Source organism: Phallusia mammillata, unplaced genomic scaffold (genome assembly GCF_965637545.1).
Source record: "Phallusia mammillata unplaced genomic scaffold, kaPhaMamm4.hap1.1 HAP1_SCAFFOLD_327, whole genome shotgun sequence".
Lineage (NCBI taxonomy): Eukaryota > Metazoa > Chordata > Ascidiacea > Phlebobranchia > Ascidiidae > Phallusia > Phallusia mammillata.
In genome coordinates this window covers 1-16,607 of record NW_027649057.1, presented here as the reverse complement: position 1 = coordinate 16,607, position 16,607 = coordinate 1, and the positions used below count along the sequence as shown (strand labels likewise).

The 16,607-nt window shown below is 48.6% G+C and overlaps 32 non-coding genes and 1 pseudogene across 32 annotated transcripts; all 33 read left to right on the top strand.

Annotated features, from left to right (window-relative positions):
* Positions 1-409: 409 nt before the first annotated feature.
* Positions 410-604, top strand: LOC145208674 (U2 spliceosomal RNA). Its single transcript, XR_013854884.1, has one exon. It is a non-coding gene; the product is annotated as a U2 spliceosomal RNA (small nuclear RNA).
* A 256-nt stretch (positions 605-860) lies between these two features.
* On the top strand, positions 861-1,024 carry LOC145208653 (U1 spliceosomal RNA). Its single transcript, XR_013854864.1, has one exon. It is a non-coding gene; the product is annotated as a U1 spliceosomal RNA (small nuclear RNA).
* Positions 1,025-1,409: 385 nt separating this feature from the next.
* Positions 1,410-1,607, top strand: LOC145208672 (U2 spliceosomal RNA). The gene has a single exon (XR_013854882.1). It is a non-coding gene; the product is annotated as a U2 spliceosomal RNA (small nuclear RNA).
* A 257-nt stretch (positions 1,608-1,864) lies between these two features.
* Positions 1,865-2,028, top strand: LOC145208652 (U1 spliceosomal RNA). The gene has a single exon (XR_013854863.1). It is a non-coding gene; the product is annotated as a U1 spliceosomal RNA (small nuclear RNA).
* Positions 2,029-2,414: 386 nt separating this feature from the next.
* Positions 2,415-2,612, top strand: LOC145208673 (U2 spliceosomal RNA). Its single transcript, XR_013854883.1, has one exon. It is a non-coding gene; the product is annotated as a U2 spliceosomal RNA (small nuclear RNA).
* Positions 2,613-2,869: 257 nt separating this feature from the next.
* LOC145208654 (U1 spliceosomal RNA) lies at positions 2,870-3,032 on the top strand. The gene has a single exon (XR_013854865.1). It is a non-coding gene; the product is annotated as a U1 spliceosomal RNA (small nuclear RNA).
* Positions 3,033-3,418: 386 nt separating this feature from the next.
* Positions 3,419-3,616, top strand: LOC145208671 (U2 spliceosomal RNA). Its single transcript, XR_013854881.1, has one exon. It is a non-coding gene; the product is annotated as a U2 spliceosomal RNA (small nuclear RNA).
* Positions 3,617-3,873: 257 nt separating this feature from the next.
* On the top strand, positions 3,874-4,037 carry LOC145208651 (U1 spliceosomal RNA). Its single transcript, XR_013854862.1, has one exon. It is a non-coding gene; the product is annotated as a U1 spliceosomal RNA (small nuclear RNA).
* A 385-nt stretch (positions 4,038-4,422) lies between these two features.
* On the top strand, positions 4,423-4,620 carry LOC145208670 (U2 spliceosomal RNA). The gene has a single exon (XR_013854880.1). It is a non-coding gene; the product is annotated as a U2 spliceosomal RNA (small nuclear RNA).
* A 255-nt stretch (positions 4,621-4,875) lies between these two features.
* LOC145208656 (U1 spliceosomal RNA) lies at positions 4,876-5,039 on the top strand. The gene has a single exon (XR_013854867.1). It is a non-coding gene; the product is annotated as a U1 spliceosomal RNA (small nuclear RNA).
* Positions 5,040-5,425: 386 nt separating this feature from the next.
* LOC145208669 (U2 spliceosomal RNA) lies at positions 5,426-5,623 on the top strand. The gene has a single exon (XR_013854879.1). It is a non-coding gene; the product is annotated as a U2 spliceosomal RNA (small nuclear RNA).
* Positions 5,624-5,880: 257 nt separating this feature from the next.
* Positions 5,881-6,044, top strand: LOC145208650 (U1 spliceosomal RNA). The gene has a single exon (XR_013854861.1). It is a non-coding gene; the product is annotated as a U1 spliceosomal RNA (small nuclear RNA).
* A 386-nt stretch (positions 6,045-6,430) lies between these two features.
* LOC145208668 (U2 spliceosomal RNA) lies at positions 6,431-6,628 on the top strand. The gene has a single exon (XR_013854878.1). It is a non-coding gene; the product is annotated as a U2 spliceosomal RNA (small nuclear RNA).
* Positions 6,629-6,885: 257 nt separating this feature from the next.
* LOC145208649 (U1 spliceosomal RNA) lies at positions 6,886-7,049 on the top strand. The gene has a single exon (XR_013854860.1). It is a non-coding gene; the product is annotated as a U1 spliceosomal RNA (small nuclear RNA).
* Positions 7,050-7,435: 386 nt separating this feature from the next.
* LOC145208666 (U2 spliceosomal RNA) lies at positions 7,436-7,633 on the top strand. The gene has a single exon (XR_013854876.1). It is a non-coding gene; the product is annotated as a U2 spliceosomal RNA (small nuclear RNA).
* Positions 7,634-7,890: 257 nt separating this feature from the next.
* Positions 7,891-8,054, top strand: LOC145208647 (U1 spliceosomal RNA). The gene has a single exon (XR_013854859.1). It is a non-coding gene; the product is annotated as a U1 spliceosomal RNA (small nuclear RNA).
* A 386-nt stretch (positions 8,055-8,440) lies between these two features.
* On the top strand, positions 8,441-8,638 carry LOC145208665 (U2 spliceosomal RNA). The gene has a single exon (XR_013854875.1). It is a non-coding gene; the product is annotated as a U2 spliceosomal RNA (small nuclear RNA).
* Positions 8,639-8,895: 257 nt separating this feature from the next.
* On the top strand, positions 8,896-9,059 carry LOC145208646 (U1 spliceosomal RNA). Its single transcript, XR_013854858.1, has one exon. It is a non-coding gene; the product is annotated as a U1 spliceosomal RNA (small nuclear RNA).
* A 386-nt stretch (positions 9,060-9,445) lies between these two features.
* On the top strand, positions 9,446-9,643 carry LOC145208663 (U2 spliceosomal RNA). The gene has a single exon (XR_013854874.1). It is a non-coding gene; the product is annotated as a U2 spliceosomal RNA (small nuclear RNA).
* A 257-nt stretch (positions 9,644-9,900) lies between these two features.
* On the top strand, positions 9,901-10,064 carry LOC145208645 (U1 spliceosomal RNA). Its single transcript, XR_013854857.1, has one exon. It is a non-coding gene; the product is annotated as a U1 spliceosomal RNA (small nuclear RNA).
* Positions 10,065-10,449: 385 nt separating this feature from the next.
* Positions 10,450-10,647, top strand: LOC145208662 (U2 spliceosomal RNA). The gene has a single exon (XR_013854873.1). It is a non-coding gene; the product is annotated as a U2 spliceosomal RNA (small nuclear RNA).
* A 257-nt stretch (positions 10,648-10,904) lies between these two features.
* Positions 10,905-11,068, top strand: LOC145208644 (U1 spliceosomal RNA). The gene has a single exon (XR_013854856.1). It is a non-coding gene; the product is annotated as a U1 spliceosomal RNA (small nuclear RNA).
* Positions 11,069-11,454: 386 nt separating this feature from the next.
* On the top strand, positions 11,455-11,652 carry LOC145208661 (U2 spliceosomal RNA). The gene has a single exon (XR_013854872.1). It is a non-coding gene; the product is annotated as a U2 spliceosomal RNA (small nuclear RNA).
* Positions 11,653-11,909: 257 nt separating this feature from the next.
* LOC145208677 (U1 spliceosomal RNA) lies at positions 11,910-12,073 on the top strand. The gene has a single exon (XR_013854886.1). It is a non-coding gene; the product is annotated as a U1 spliceosomal RNA (small nuclear RNA).
* Positions 12,074-12,459: 386 nt separating this feature from the next.
* LOC145208660 (U2 spliceosomal RNA) lies at positions 12,460-12,657 on the top strand. The gene has a single exon (XR_013854871.1). It is a non-coding gene; the product is annotated as a U2 spliceosomal RNA (small nuclear RNA).
* A 257-nt stretch (positions 12,658-12,914) lies between these two features.
* LOC145208676 (U1 spliceosomal RNA) lies at positions 12,915-13,078 on the top strand. The gene has a single exon (XR_013854885.1). It is a non-coding gene; the product is annotated as a U1 spliceosomal RNA (small nuclear RNA).
* Positions 13,079-13,464: 386 nt separating this feature from the next.
* LOC145208659 (U2 spliceosomal RNA) lies at positions 13,465-13,662 on the top strand. Its single transcript, XR_013854870.1, has one exon. It is a non-coding gene; the product is annotated as a U2 spliceosomal RNA (small nuclear RNA).
* Positions 13,663-13,919: 257 nt separating this feature from the next.
* LOC145208667 (U1 spliceosomal RNA) lies at positions 13,920-14,083 on the top strand. The gene has a single exon (XR_013854877.1). It is a non-coding gene; the product is annotated as a U1 spliceosomal RNA (small nuclear RNA).
* A 386-nt stretch (positions 14,084-14,469) lies between these two features.
* On the top strand, positions 14,470-14,667 carry LOC145208658 (U2 spliceosomal RNA). Its single transcript, XR_013854869.1, has one exon. It is a non-coding gene; the product is annotated as a U2 spliceosomal RNA (small nuclear RNA).
* Positions 14,668-14,924: 257 nt separating this feature from the next.
* On the top strand, positions 14,925-15,088 carry LOC145208655 (U1 spliceosomal RNA). Its single transcript, XR_013854866.1, has one exon. It is a non-coding gene; the product is annotated as a U1 spliceosomal RNA (small nuclear RNA).
* Positions 15,089-15,472: 384 nt separating this feature from the next.
* Positions 15,473-15,670, top strand: LOC145208657 (U2 spliceosomal RNA). Its single transcript, XR_013854868.1, has one exon. It is a non-coding gene; the product is annotated as a U2 spliceosomal RNA (small nuclear RNA).
* A 256-nt stretch (positions 15,671-15,926) lies between these two features.
* Positions 15,927-16,090, top strand: LOC145208643 (U1 spliceosomal RNA). The gene has a single exon (XR_013854855.1). It is a non-coding gene; the product is annotated as a U1 spliceosomal RNA (small nuclear RNA).
* Positions 16,091-16,474: 384 nt separating this feature from the next.
* LOC145208675 (U2 spliceosomal RNA) lies at positions 16,475-16,607 on the top strand (annotated as a pseudogene; the record flags this gene model as incomplete).

The following is a 16,607-nucleotide window of genomic DNA, read 5'->3' as shown; positions in this document are numbered from 1 at the left end:
GGGGTCTGCGTTCGCGCTAACCCCGTATTATTCTTAATCAATCAATCGCTTGTTCTCTCTGGTCAGTTTGCTTCCTGCTGCTCTTCGCGCTTTCTCTCCCAGACAGGCGTAATTGCCGACCCGGGGAGCGTCGCATCGCCATAGCAATGTGTCTGCAACGCATAGCTACGTATCTGATTGAATGTATATCAGAAAAATATTATTGCCATGCACCTGGTGACGTCATATATTCGTAAATATAATTTGAATTAGAACACAACAAAGCTGTCATGGCTATAGTGCCAGGGGAGTCGAATGACGACTGCTACTCGATCGTTTGGTCCTCGGAAAACGTTTCGCGCTGCACTGAGCCCCCAGCAAACAGAAGTTGTACAGGTGAGCTCTGGTTGGCCTAAATATATGTTTAGGCATCGCTTCTCGGCTCTTAGAGCTAAGATCAAGTGTAGTATCTGTTCTTCTCAGTTTAATACCTGGGACGCAAGCGATTCGCTTGCATGTCTTTGTATTAACCTGATTTTGGACAGGGGTATGGTGCCGAGGCTTGCCTCGCCCTGCCCACGGGTTGTCCTGGTATTGCACTACCTCCAGGCACGGCCCACATTCCCACTTTGGTGGGAAAATCAAGCAATTCATCCCAGTTCTTCGTCGTATATTGTTGTAAACCCTCTTTTCTCACCTCGTAGCCAACATTTTCATGCGCTAAAACCGTCGCAAGCCTGCTGTTCTAATTACTACGTACCGTACCACCCGCCGATTGGGAAACAATCGGGCGTAGAGAAAACGTCCGATTACGTCGGCGTTTTCACAACAAACGCTAAAAAGTATAGATGAAGAGGGTCGATCTTGAAGTTAACCAAATCATACTTACCTGACGGGGGCCTTCACCGTGATCAGGCCGGCGGTGGGCCCAAGGCGAGGCTTAGCCATTGCACTTTGGCCTAGCTGACCCTTGCGATTACCCCAAATGTGGGTAACTCGGCCGTACAATTTCTGTTAGTGGGGTCTGCGTTCGCGCTAACCCCGTATTATTCTTAATCAATCAATCGCTTGTTCTCTCTGGTCAGTTTGCTTCCTGCTGCTCTTCGCGCTTTCTCTCCCAGACAGGCGTAATTGCCGACCCGGGGAGCGTCGCATCGCCATAGCAATGTGTCTGCAACGCATAGCTACGTATCTGATTGAATGTATATCAGAAAAATATTATTGCCATGCACCTGGTGACGTCATATATTCGTAAATATAATTTGAATTAGAACACAACAAAGCTGTCATGGCTATAGTGCCAGGGGAGTCGAATGACGACTGCTACTCGATCGTTTTGGTCCTCGGAAAACGTTTCGCGCTGCACTGAGCCCCCAGCAAACAGAAGTTGTACAGGTGAGGCTCTGGTTGGCCTAAATATATGTTTAGGCATCGCTTCTCGGCTCTTTAGAGCTAAGATCAAGTGTAGTATCTGTTCTTCTCAGTTTAATACCTGGGACGCAAGCGATTCGCTTGCATGTCTTTGTATTAACCTGATTTTTGGACAGGGGGTATGGTGCCGAGGCTTGCCTCGCCCTGCCCACGGGTTGTCCTGGTATTGCACTACCTCCAGGCACGGCCCACATTCCCACTTTGGTGGGAAAATCAAGCAATTCATCCCAGTTCTTCGTCGTATATTGTTGTAAACCCTCTTTTCTCACCTCGTAGCCAACATTTTCATGCGCTAAAACCGTCGCAAGCCTGCTGTTCTAATTACTACGTACCGTACCACCCGCCGATTGGGAAACAATCGGGCGTAGAGAAAACGTCCGATTACGTCGGCGTTTTCACAACAAACGCTAAAAAAGTATAGATGAAGAGGGTCGATCTTGAAGTTAACCAAATCATACTTACCTGACGGGGGCCTTCACCGTGATCAGGCCGGCGGTGGGCCCAAGGCGAGGCTTAGCCATTGCACTTTGGCCTAGCTGACCCTTGCGATTACCCCAAATGTGGGTAACTCGGCCGTACAATTTCTGTTAGTGGGGTCTGCGTTCGCGCTAACCCCGTATTATTCTTAATCAATCAATCGCTTGTTCTCTCTGGTCAGTTTGCTTCCTGCTGCTCTTCGCGCTTTCTCTCCCAGACAGGCGTAATTGCCGACCCGGGGAGCGTCGCATCGCCATAGCAATGTGTCTGCAACGCATAGCTACGTATCTGATTGAATGTATATCAGAAAAATATTATTGCCATGCACCTGGTGACGTCATATATTCGTAAATATAATTTGAATTAGAACACAACAAAGCTGTCATGGCTATAGTGCCAGGGGAGTCGAATGACGACTGCTACTCGATCGTTTTGGTCCTCGGAAAAACGTTTCGCGCTGCACTGAGCCCCCAGCAAACAGAAGTTGTACAGGTGAGGCTCTGGTTGGCCTAAATATATGTTTAGGCATCGCTTCTCGGCTCTTTAGAGCTAAGATCAAGTGTAGTATCTGTTCTTCTCAGTTTAATACCTGGGACGCAAGCGATTCGCTTGCATGTCTTTGTATTAACCTGATTTTTGGACAGGGGGTATGGTGCCGAGGCTTGCCTCGCCCTGCCCACGGGTTGTCCTGGTATTGCACTACCTCCAGGCACGGCCACATTCCCACTTTGGTGGGAAAATCAAGCAATTCATCCCAGTTCTTTCGTCGTATATGTTGTAAACCCTCTTTTCTCACCTCGTAGCCAACATTTTCATGCGCTAAAACCGTCGCAAGCCTGCTGTTCTAATTACTACGTACCGTACCACCCGCCGATTGGGAAACAATCGGGCGTAGAGAAAACGTCCGATTACGTCGGCGTTTTCACAAACAAACGCTAAAAAAGTATAGATGAAGAGGGTCGATCTTGAAGTTAACCAAATCATACTTACCTGACGGGGCCCTTCACCGTGATCAGGCCGGCGGTGGGCCCAAGGCGAGGCTTAGCCATTGCACTTTGGCCTAGCTGACCCTTGCGATTACCCAAATGTGGGTAACTCGGCCGTACAATTTCTGTTAGTGGGGTCTGCGTTCGCGCTAACCCCGTATTATTCTTAATCAATCAATCGCTTGTTCTCTCTGGTCAGTTTGCTTCCTGCTGCTCTTCGCGCTTTCTCTCCCAGACAGGCGTAATTGCCGACCCGGGGAGCGTCGCATCGCCATAGCAATGTGTCTGCAACGCATAGCTACGTATCTGATTGAATGTATATCAGAAAAATATTATTGCCATGCACCTGGTGACGTCATATATTCGTAAATATAATTTGAATTAGAACACAACAAAGCTGTCATGGCTATAGTGCCAGGGGAGTCGAATGACGACTGCTACTCGATCGTTTTGGTCCTCGGAAAAACGTTTCGCGCTGCACTGAGCCCCCAGCAAACAGAAGTTGTACAGGTGAGGCTCTGGTTGGCCTAAATATATGTTTAGGCATCGCTTCTCGGCTCTTTAGAGCTAAGATCAAGTGTAGTATCTGTTCTTCTCAGTTTAATACCTGGGACGCAAGCGATTCGCTTGCATGTCTTTGTATTAACCTGATTTTTGGACAGGGGGTATGGTGCCGAGGCTTGCCTCGCCCTGCCCACGGGTTGTCCTGGTATTGCACTACCTCCAGGCACGGCCCACATTCCCACTTTGGTGGGAAAATCAAGCAATTCATCCCAGTTCTTCGTCGTATATTGTTGTAAACCCTCTTTTCCTCACCTCGTAGCCAACATTTTCATGCGCTAAAACCGTCGCAAGCCTGCTGTTCTAATTACTACGTACCGTACCACCCGCCGATTGGGAAACAATCGGGCGTAGAGAAAACGTCCGATTACGTCGGCGTTTTCACAACAAACGCTAAAAAAGTATAGATGAAGAGGGTCGATCTGAAGTTAACCAAATCATACTTACCTGACGGGGGCCTTCACCGTGATCAGGCCGGCGGTGGGCCCAAGGCGAGGCTTAGCCATTGCACTTTGGCCTAGCTGACCCTTGCGATTACCCCAAATGTGGGTAACTCGGCCGTACAATTTCTGTTAGTGGGGTCTGCGTTCGCGCTAACCCCGTATTATTCTTAATCAATCAATCGCTTGTTCTCTCTGGTCAGTTTGCTTCCTGCTGCTCTTCGCGCTTTCTCTCCCAGACAGGCGTAATTGCCGACCCGGGGAGCGTCGCATCGCCATAGCAATGTGTCTGCAACGCATAGCTACGTATCTGATTGAATGTATATCAGAAAAATATTATTGCCATGCACCTGGTGACGTCATATATTCGTAAATATAATTTGAATTAGAACACAACAAAGCTGTCATGGCTATAGTGCCAGGGGAGTCGAATGACGACTGCTACTCGATCGTTTGGTCCTCGGAAAAACGTTTCGCGCTGCACTGAGCCCCCAGCAAACAGAAGTTGTACAGGTGAGGCTCTGGTTGGCCTAAATATATGTTTAGGCATCGCTTCTCGGCTCTTTAGAGCTAAGATCAAGTGTAGTATCTGTTCTTCTCAGTTTAATACCTGGGACGCAAGCGATTCGCTTGCATGTCTTTGTATTAACCTGATTTTTGGACAGGGGGTATGGTGCCGAGGCTTGCCTCGCCCTGCCCACGGGTTGTCCTGGTATTGCACTACCTCCAGGCACGGCCCACATTCCCACTTTGGTGGGAAAATCAAGCAATTCATCCAGTTCTTCGTCGTATATTGTTGTAAACCCTCTTTTCTCACCTCGTAGCCAACATTTTCATGCGCTAAACCGTCGCAAGCCTGCTGTTCTAATTACTACGTACCGTACCACCCGCCGATTGGGAAACAATCGGGCGTAGAGAAAACGTCCGATTACGTCGGCGTTTTCACAACAAACGCTAAAAAAGTATAGATGAAGAGGGTCGATCTTGAAGTTAACCAAATCATACTTACCTGACGGGGCCTTCACCGTGATCAGGCCGGCGGTGGGCCCAAGGCGAGGCTTAGCCATTGCACTTTGGCCTAGCTGACCCCTTGCGATTACCCCAAATGTGGGTAACTCGGCCGTACAATTTCTGTTAGTGGGGTCTGCGTTCGCGCTAACCCCGTATTATTCTTAATCAATCAATCGCTTGTTCTCTCTGGTCAGTTTGCTTCCTGCTGCTCTTCGCGCTTTCTCTCCCAGACAGGCGTAATTGCCGACCCGGGGAGCGTCGCATCGCCATAGCAATGTGTCTGCAACGCATAGCTACGTATCTGATTGAATGTATATCAGAAAAATATTATTGCCATGCACCTGGTGACGTCATATATTCGTAAATATAATTTGAATTAGAACACAACAAAGCTGTCATGGCTATAGTGCCAGGGGAGTCGAATGACGACTGCTACTCGATCGTTTTGGTCCTCGGAAAAACGTTTCGCGCTGCACTGAGCCCCCAGCAAACAGAAGTTGTACAGGTGAGGCTCTGGTTGGCCTAAATATATGTTTAGGCATCGCTTCTCGGCTCTTTAGAGCTAAGATCAAGTGTAGTATCTGTTCTTCTCAGTTTAATACCTGGGACGCAAGCGATTCGCTTGCATGTCTTTGTATTAACCTGATTTTTGGACAGGGGGTATGGTGCCGAGGCTTGCCTCGCCCTGCCCACGGGTTGTCCTGGTATTGCACTACCTCCAGGCACGGCCCACATTCCCACTTTGGTGGGAAAATCAAGCAATTCATCCCAGTTCTTCGTCGTATATTGTTGTAAACCCTCTTTTCTCACCTCGTAGCCAACATTTTCATGCGCTAAAACCGTCGCAAGCCTGCTGTTCTAATTACTACGTACCGTACCACCCGCCGATTGGGAAACAATCGGGCGTAGAGAAAACGTCCGATTACGTCGGCGTTTTCACAACAAACGCTAAAAAAGTATAGATGAAGAGGGTCGATCTTGAAGTTAACCAAATCATACTTACCTGACGGGGGCCTTCACCGTGATCAGGCCGGCGGTGGGCCCAAGGCGAGGCTTAGCCATTGCACTTTGGCCTAGCTGACCCTTGCGATTACCCCAAATGTGGGTAACTCGGCCGTACAATTTCTGTTAGTGGGGTCTGCGTTCGCGCTAACCCCGTATTATTCTTAATCAATCAATCGCTTGTTCTCTCTGGTCAGTTTGCTTCCTGCTGCTCTTCGCGCTTTCTCTCCCAGACAGGCGTAATTGCCGACCCGGGGAGCGTCGCATCGCCATAGCAATGTGTCTGCAACGCATAGCTACGTATCTGATTGAATGTATATCAGAAAAATATTATTGCCATGCACCTGGTGACGTCATATATTCGTAAATATAATTTGAATTAGAACACAACAAAGCTGTCATGGCTATAGTGCCAGGGGAGTCGAATGACGACTGCTACTCGATCGTTTTGGTCCTCGGAAAAACGTTTCGCGCTGCACTGAGCCCCCAGCAAACAGAAGTTGTACAGGTGAGGCTCTGGTTGGCCTAAATATATGTTTAGGCATCGCTTCTCGGCTCTTTAGAGCTAAGATCAAGTGTAGTATCTGTTCTTCTCAGTTTAATACCTGGGACGCAAGCGATTCGCTTGCATGTCTTTGTATTAACCTGATTTTTGGACAGGGGGTATGGTGCCGAGGCTTGCCTCGCCCTGCCCACGGGTTGTCCTGGTATTGCACTACCTCCAGGCACGGCCCACATTCCCACTTTGGTGGGAAAATCAAGCAATTCATCCCAGTTCTTCGTCGTATATTGTTGTAAACCCTCTTTTCTCACCTCGTAGCCAACATTTTCATGCGCTAAAACCGTCGCAAGCCTGCTGTTCTAATTACTACGTACCGTACCACCCGCCGATTGGGAAACAATCGGGCGTAGAGAAAACGTCCGATTACGTCGGCGTTTTCACAACAAACGCTAAAAAAGTATAGATGAAGAGGGTCGATCTTGAAGTTAACCAAATCATACTTACCTGACGGGGGCCTTCACCGTGATCAGGCCGGCGGTGGGCCCAAGGCGAGGCTTAGCCATTGCACTTTGGCCTAGCTGACCCTTGCGATTACCCCAAATGTGGGTAACTCGGCCGTACAATTTCTGTTAGTGGGGTCTGCGTTCGCGCTAACCCCGTATTATTCTTAATCAATCAATCGCTTGTTCTCTCTGGTCAGTTTGCTTCCTGCTGCTCTTCGCGCTTTCTCTCCCAGACAGGCGTAATTGCCGACCCGGGGAGCGTCGCATCGCCATAGCAATGTGTCTGCAACGCATAGCTACGTATCTGATTGAATGTATATCAGAAAAATATTATTGCCATGCACCTGGTGACGTCATATATTCGTAAATATAATTTGAATTAGAACACAACAAAGCTGTCATGGCTATAGTGCCAGGGGAGTCGAATGACGACTGCTACTCGATCGTTTTGGTCCTCGGAAAAACGTTTCGCGCTGCACTGAGCCCCCAGCAAACAGAAGTTGTACAGGTGAGGCTCTGGTTGGCCTAAATATATGTTTAGGCATCGCTTCTCGGCTCTTTAGAGCTAAGATCAAGTGTAGTATCTGTTCTTCTCAGTTTAATACCTGGGACGCAAGCGATTCGCTTGCATGTCTTTGTATTAACCTGATTTTTGGACAGGGGGTATGGTGCCGAGGCTTGCCTCGCCCTGCCCACGGGTTGTCCTGGTATTGCACTACCTCCAGGCACGGCCCACATTCCCACTTTGGTGGGAAAATCAAGCAATTCATCCCAGTTCTTCGTCGTATATTGTTGTAAACCCTCTTTTCTCACCTCGTAGCCAACATTTTCATGCGCTAAAACCGTCGCAAGCCTGCTGTTCTAATTACTACGTACCGTACCACCCGCCGATTGGGAAACAATCGGGCGTAGAGAAAACGTCCGATTACGTCGGCGTTTTCACAACAAACGCTAAAAAAGTATAGATGAAGAGGGTCGATCTTGAAGTTAACCAAATCATACTTACCTGACGGGGGCCTTCACCGTGATCAGGCCGGCGGTGGGCCCAAGGCGAGGCTTAGCCATTGCACTTTGGCCTAGCTGACCCTTGCGATTACCCCAAATGTGGGTAACTCGGCCGTACAATTTCTGTTAGTGGGGTCTGCGTTCGCGCTAACCCCGTATTATTCTTAATCAATCAATCGCTTGTTCTCTCTGGTCAGTTTGCTTCCTGCTGCTCTTCGCGCTTTCTCTCCCAGACAGGCGTAATTGCCGACCCGGGGAGCGTCGCATCGCCATAGCAATGTGTCTGCAACGCATAGCTACGTATCTGATTGAATGTATATCAGAAAAATATTATTGCCATGCACCTGGTGACGTCATATATTCGTAAATATAATTTGAATTAGAACACAACAAAGCTGTCATGGCTATAGTGCCAGGGGAGTCGAATGACGACTGCTACTCGATCGTTTTGGTCCTCGGAAAAACGTTTCGCGCTGCACTGAGCCCCCAGCAAACAGAAGTTGTACAGGTGAGGCTCTGGTTGGCCTAAATATATGTTTAGGCATCGCTTCTCGGCTCTTTAGAGCTAAGATCAAGTGTAGTATCTGTTCTTCTCAGTTTAATACCTGGGACGCAAGCGATTCGCTTGCATGTCTTTGTATTAACCTGATTTTTGGACAGGGGGTATGGTGCCGAGGCTTGCCTCGCCCTGCCCACGGGTTGTCCTGGTATTGCACTACCTCCAGGCACGGCCCACATTCCCACTTTGGTGGGAAAATCAAGCAATTCATCCCAGTTCTTCGTCGTATATTGTTGTAAACCCTCTTTTCTCACCTCGTAGCCAACATTTTCATGCGCTAAAACCGTCGCAAGCCTGCTGTTCTAATTACTACGTACCGTACCACCCGCCGATTGGGAAACAATCGGGCGTAGAGAAAACGTCCGATTACGTCGGCGTTTTCACAACAAACGCTAAAAAAGTATAGATGAAGAGGGTCGATCTTGAAGTTAACCAAATCATACTTACCTGACGGGGGCCTTCACCGTGATCAGGCCGGCGGTGGGCCCAAGGCGAGGCTTAGCCATTGCACTTTGGCCTAGCTGACCCTTGCGATTACCCCAAATGTGGGTAACTCGGCCGTACAATTTCTGTTAGTGGGGTCTGCGTTCGCGCTAACCCCGTATTATTCTTAATCAATCAATCGCTTGTTCTCTCTGGTCAGTTTGCTTCCTGCTGCTCTTCGCGCTTTCTCTCCCAGACAGGCGTAATTGCCGACCCGGGGAGCGTCGCATCGCCATAGCAATGTGTCTGCAACGCATAGCTACGTATCTGATTGAATGTATATCAGAAAAATATTATTGCCATGCACCTGGTGACGTCATATATTCGTAAATATAATTTGAATTAGAACACAACAAAGCTGTCATGGCTATAGTGCCAGGGGAGTCGAATGACGACTGCTACTCGATCGTTTTGGTCCTCGGAAAAACGTTTCGCGCTGCACTGAGCCCCCAGCAAACAGAAGTTGTACAGGTGAGGCTCTGGTTGGCCTAAATATATGTTTAGGCATCGCTTCTCGGCTCTTTAGAGCTAAGATCAAGTGTAGTATCTGTTCTTCTCAGTTTAATACCTGGGACGCAAGCGATTCGCTTGCATGTCTTTGTATTAACCTGATTTTTGGACAGGGGGTATGGTGCCGAGGCTTGCCTCGCCCTGCCCACGGGTTGTCCTGGTATTGCACTACCTCCAGGCACGGCCCACATTCCCACTTTGGTGGGAAAATCAAGCAATTCATCCCAGTTCTTCGTCGTATATTGTTGTAAACCCTCTTTTCTCACCTCGTAGCCAACATTTTCATGCGCTAAAACCGTCGCAAGCCTGCTGTTCTAATTACTACGTACCGTACCACCCGCCGATTGGGAAACAATCGGGCGTAGAGAAAACGTCCGATTACGTCGGCGTTTTCACAACAAACGCTAAAAAAGTATAGATGAAGAGGGTCGATCTTGAAGTTAACCAAATCATACTTACCTGACGGGGGCCTTCACCGTGATCAGGCCGGCGGTGGGCCCAAGGCGAGGCTTAGCCATTGCACTTTGGCCTAGCTGACCCTTGCGATTACCCCAAATGTGGGTAACTCGGCCGTACAATTTCTGTTAGTGGGGTCTGCGTTCGCGCTAACCCCGTATTATTCTTAATCAATCAATCGCTTGTTCTCTCTGGTCAGTTTGCTTCCTGCTGCTCTTCGCGCTTTCTCTCCCAGACAGGCGTAATTGCCGACCCGGGGAGCGTCGCATCGCCATAGCAATGTGTCTGCAACGCATAGCTACGTATCTGATTGAATGTATATCAGAAAAAATTATTGCCATGCACCTGGTGACGTCATATATTCGTAAATATAATTTGAATTAGAACACAACAAAGCTGTCATGGCTATAGTGCCAGGGGAGTCGAATGACGACTGCTACTCGATCGTTTTGGTCCTCGGAAAAACGTTTCGCGCTGCACTGAGCCCCCAGCAAACAGAAGTTGTACAGGTGAGGCTCTGGTTGGCCTAAATATATGTTTAGGCATCGCTTCTCGGCTCTTTAGAGCTAAGATCAAGTGTAGTATCTGTTCTTCTCAGTTTAATACCTGGGACGCAAGCGATTCGCTTGCATGTCTTTGTATTAACCTGATTTTTGGACAGGGGGTATGGTGCCGAGGCTTGCCTCGCCCTGCCCACGGGTTGTCCTGGTATTGCACTACCTCCAGGCACGGCCCACATTCCCACTTTGGTGGGAAAATCAAGCAATTCATCCCAGTTCTTCGTCGTATATTGTTGTAAACCCTCTTTTCTCACCTCGTAGCCAACATTTTCATGCGCTAAAACCGTCGCAAGCCTGCTGTTCTAATTACTACGTACCGTACCACCCGCCGATTGGGAAACAATCGGGCGTAGAGAAAACGTCCGATTACGTCGGCGTTTTCACAACAAACGCTAAAAAAGTATAGATGAAGAGGGTCGATCTTGAAGTTAACCAAATCATACTTACCTGACGGGGGCCTTCACCGTGATCAGGCCGGCGGTGGGCCCAAGGCGAGGCTTAGCCATTGCACTTTGGCCTAGCTGACCCTTGCGATTACCCCAAATGTGGGTAACTCGGCCGTACAATTTCTGTTAGTGGGGTCTGCGTTCGCGCTAACCCCGTATTATTCTTAATCAATCAATCGCTTGTTCTCTCTGGTCAGTTTGCTTCCTGCTGCTCTTCGCGCTTTCTCTCCCAGACAGGCGTAATTGCCGACCCGGGGAGCGTCGCATCGCCATAGCAATGTGTCTGCAACGCATAGCTACGTATCTGATTGAATGTATATCAGAAAAATATTATTGCCATGCACCTGGTGACGTCATATATTCGTAAATATAATTTGAATTAGAACACAACAAAGCTGTCATGGCTATAGTGCCAGGGGAGTCGAATGACGACTGCTACTCGATCGTTTTGGTCCTCGGAAAAACGTTTCGCGCTGCACTGAGCCCCCAGCAAACAGAAGTTGTACAGGTGAGGCTCTGGTTGGCCTAAATATATGTTTAGGCATCGCTTCTCGGCTCTTTAGAGCTAAGATCAAGTGTAGTATCTGTTCTTCTCAGTTTAATACCTGGGACGCAAGCGATTCGCTTGCATGTCTTTGTATTAACCTGATTTTTGGACAGGGGGTATGGTGCCGAGGCTTGCCTCGCCCTGCCCACGGGTTGTCCTGGTATTGCACTACCTCCAGGCACGGCCCACATTCCCACTTTGGTGGGAAAATCAAGCAATTCATCCCAGTTCTTCGTCGTATATTGTTGTAAACCCTCTTTTCTCACCTCGTAGCCAACATTTTCATGCGCTAAAACCGTCGCAAGCCTGCTGTTCTAATTACTACGTACCGTACCACCCGCCGATTGGGAAACAATCGGGCGTAGAGAAAACGTCCGATTACGTCGGCGTTTTCACAACAAACGCTAAAAAAGTATAGATGAAGAGGGTCGATCTTGAAGTTAACCAAATCATACTTACCTGACGGGGGCCTTCACCGTGATCAGGCCGGCGGTGGGCCCAAGGCGAGGCTTAGCCATTGCACTTTGGCCTAGCTGACCCTTGCGATTACCCCAAATGTGGGTAACTCGGCCGTACAATTTCTGTTAGTGGGGTCTGCGTTCGCGCTAACCCCGTATTATTCTTAATCAATCAATCGCTTGTTCTCTCTGGTCAGTTTGCTTCCTGCTGCTCTTCGCGCTTTCTCTCCCAGACAGGCGTAATTGCCGACCCGGGGAGCGTCGCATCGCCATAGCAATGTGTCTGCAACGCATAGCTACGTATCTGATTGAATGTATATCAGAAAAATATTATTGCCATGCACCTGGTGACGTCATATATTCGTAAATATAATTTGAATTAGAACACAACAAAGCTGTCATGGCTATAGTGCCAGGGGAGTCGAATGACGACTGCTACTCGATCGTTTTGGTCCTCGGAAAAACGTTTCGCGCTGCACTGAGCCCCCAGCAAACAGAAGTTGTACAGGTGAGGCTCTGGTTGGCCTAAATATATGTTTAGGCATCGCTTCTCGGCTCTTTAGAGCTAAGATCAAGTGTAGTATCTGTTCTTCTCAGTTTAATACCTGGGACGCAAGCGATTCGCTTGCATGTCTTTGTATTAACCTGATTTTTGGACAGGGGGTATGGTGCCGAGGCTTGCCTCGCCCTGCCCACGGGTTGTCCTGGTATTGCACTACCTCCAGGCACGGCCCACATTCCCACTTTGGTGGGAAAATCAAGCAATTCATCCCAGTTCTTCGTCGTATATTGTTGTAAACCCTCTTTTCTCACCTCGTAGCCAACATTTTCATGCGCTAAAACCGTCGCAAGCCTGCTGTTCTAATTACTACGTACCGTACCACCCGCCGATTGGGAAACAATCGGGCGTAGAGAAAACGTCCGATTACGTCGGCGTTTTCACAACAAACGCTAAAAAAGTATAGATGAAGAGGGTCGATCTTGAAGTTAACCAAATCATACTTACCTGACGGGGGCCTTCACCGTGATCAGGCCGGCGGTGGGCCCAAGGCGAGGCTTAGCCATTGCACTTTGGCCTAGCTGACCCTTGCGATTACCCCAAATGTGGGTAACTCGGCCGTACAATTTCTGTTAGTGGGGTCTGCGTTCGCGCTAACCCCGTATTATTCTTAATCAATCAATCGCTTGTTCTCTCTGGTCAGTTTGCTTCCTGCTGCTCTTCGCGCTTTCTCTCCCAGACAGGCGTAATTGCCGACCCGGGGAGCGTCGCATCGCCATAGCAATGTGTCTGCAACGCATAGCTACGTATCTGATTGAATGTATATCAGAAAAATATTATTGCCATGCACCTGGTGACGTCATATATTCGTAAATATAATTTGAATTAGAACACAACAAAGCTGTCATGGCTATAGTGCCAGGGGAGTCGAATGACGACTGCTACTCGATCGTTTTGGTCCTCGGAAAAACGTTTCGCGCTGCACTGAGCCCCCAGCAAACAGAAGTTGTACAGGTGAGGCTCTGGTTGGCCTAAATATATGTTTAGGCATCGCTTCTCGGCTCTTTAGAGCTAAGATCAAGTGTAGTATCTGTTCTTCTCAGTTTAATACCTGGGACGCAAGCGATTCGCTTGCATGTCTTTGTATTAACCTGATTTTTGGACAGGGGGTATGGTGCCGAGGCTTGCCTCGCCCTGCCCACGGGTTGTCCTGGTATTGCACTACCTCCAGGCACGGCCCACATTCCCACTTTGGTGGGAAAATCAAGCAATTCATCCCAGTTCTTCGTCGTATATTGTTGTAAACCCTCTTTTCTCACCTCGTAGCCAACATTTTCATGCGCTAAAACCGTCGCAAGCCTGCTGTTCTAATTACTACGTACCGTACCACCCGCCGATTGGGAAACAATCGGGCGTAGAGAAAACGTCCGATTACGTCGGCGTTTTCACAACAAACGCTAAAAAAGTATAGATGAAGAGGGTCGATCTTGAAGTTAACCAAATCATACTTACCTGACGGGGGCCTTCACCGTGATCAGGCCGGCGGTGGGCCCAAGGCGAGGCTTAGCCATTGCACTTTGGCCTAGCTGACCCTTGCGATTACCCCAAATGTGGGTAACTCGGCCGTACAATTTCTGTTAGTGGGGTCTGCGTTCGCGCTAACCCCGTATTATTCTTAATCAATCAATCGCTTGTTCTCTCTGGTCAGTTTGCTTCCTGCTGCTCTTCGCGCTTTCTCTCCCAGACAGGCGTAATTGCCGACCCGGGGAGCGTCGCATCGCCATAGCAATGTGTCTGCAACGCATAGCTACGTATCTGATTGAATGTATATCAGAAAAATATTATTGCCATGCACCTGGTGACGTCATATATTCGTAAATATAATTTGAATTAGAACACAACAAAGCTGTCATGGCTATAGTGCCAGGGGAGTCGAATGACGACTGCTACTCGATCGTTTTGGTCCTCGGAAAAACGTTTCGCGCTGCACTGAGCCCCCAGCAAACAGAAGTTGTACAGGTGAGGCTCTGGTTGGCCTAAATATATGTTTAGGCATCGCTTCTCGGCTCTTTAGAGCTAAGATCAAGTGTAGTATCTGTTCTTCTCAGTTTAATACCTGGGACGCAAGCGATTCGCTTGCATGTCTTTGTATTAACCTGATTTTTGGACAGGGGGTATGGTGCCGAGGCTTGCCTCGCCCTGCCCACGGGTTGTCCTGGTATTGCACTACCTCCAGGCACGGCCCACATTCCCACTTTGGTGGGAAAATCAAGCAATTCATCCCAGTTCTTCGTCGTATATTGTTGTAAACCCTCTTTTCTCACCTCGTAGCCAACATTTTCATGCGCTAAAACCGTCGCAAGCCTGCTGTTCTAATTACTACGTACCGTACCACCCGCCGATTGGGAAACAATCGGGCGTAGAGAAAACGTCCGATTACGTCGGCGTTTTCACAACAAACGCTAAAAAAGTATAGATGAAGAGGGTCGATCTTGAAGTTAACCAAATCATACTTACCTGACGGGGGCCTTCACCGTGATCAGGCCGGCGGTGGGCCCAAGGCGAGGCTTAGCCATTGCACTTTGGCCTAGCTGACCCTTGCGATTACCCCAAATGTGGGTAACTCGGCCGTACAATTTCTGTTAGTGGGGTCTGCGTTCGCGCTAACCCCGTATTATTCTTAATCAATCAATCGCTTGTTCTCTCTGGTCAGTTTGCTTCCTGCTGCTCTTCGCGCTTTCTCTCCCAGACAGGCGTAATTGCCGACCCGGGGAGCGTCGCATCGCCATAGCAATGTGTCTGCAACGCATAGCTACGTATCTGATTGAATGTATATCAGAAAATATTATTGCCATGCACCTGGTGACGTCATATATTCGTAAATATAATTTGAATTAGAACACAACAAAGCTGTCATGGCTATAGTGCCAGGGGAGTCGAATGACGACTGCTACTCGATCGTTTTGGTCCTCGGAAAAACGTTTCGCGCTGCACTGAGCCCCAGCAAACAGAAGTTGTACAGGTGAGGCTCTGGTTGGCCTAAATATATGTTTAGGCATCGCTTCTCGGCTCTTTAGAGCTAAGATCAAGTGTAGTATCTGTTCTTCTCAGTTTAATACCTGGGACGCAAGCGATTCGCTTGCATGTCTTTGTATTAACCTGATTTTTGGACAGGGGGTATGGTGCCGAGGCTTGCCTCGCCCTGCCCACGGGTTGTCCTGGTATTGCACTACCTCCAGGCACGGCCCACATTCCCACTTTGGTGGGAAAATCAAGCAATTCATCCCAGTTCTTCGTCGTATATTGTTGTAAACCCTCTTTTCTCACCTCGTAGCCAACATTTTCATGCGCTAAAACCGTCGCAAGCCTGCTGTTCTAATTACTACGTACCGTACCACCCGCCGATTGGGAAACAATCGGGCGTAGAGAAAACGTCCGATTACGTCGGCGTTTTCACAACAAACGCTAAAAAGTATAGATGAAGAGGGTCGATCTTGAAGTTAACCAAATCATACTTACCTGACGGGGGCCTTCACCGTGATCAGGCCGGCGGTGGGCCCAAGGCGAGGCTTAGCCATTGCACTTTGGCCTAGCTGACCCTTGCGATTACCCCAAATGTGGGTAACTCGGCCGTACAATTTCTGTTAGTGGGGTCTGCGTTCGCGCTAACCCCGTATTATTCTTAATCAATCAATCGCTTGTTCTCTCTGGTCAGTTTGCTTCCTGCTGCTCTTCGCGCTTTCTCTCCCAGACAGGCGTAATTGCCGACCCGGGGAGCGTCGCATCGCCATAGCAATGTGTCTGCAACGCATAGCTACGTATCTGATTGAATGTATATCAGAAAATATTATTGCCATGCACCTGGTGACGTCATATATTCGTAAATATAATTTGAATTAGAACACAACAAAGCTGTCATGGCTATAGTGCCAGGGGAGTCGAATGACGACTGCTACTCGATCGTTTTGGTCCTCGGAAAAACGTTTCGCGCTGCACTGAGCCCCCAGCAAACAGAAGTTGTACAGGTGAGGCTCTGTTGGCCTAAATATATGTTTAGGCATCGCTTCTCGGCTCTTTAGAGCTAAGATCAAGTGTAGTATCTGTTCTTCTCAGTTTAATACCTGGGACGCAAGCGATTCGCTTGCATGTCTTTGTATTAACCTGATTTTTGGACAGGGGGTATGGTGCCGAG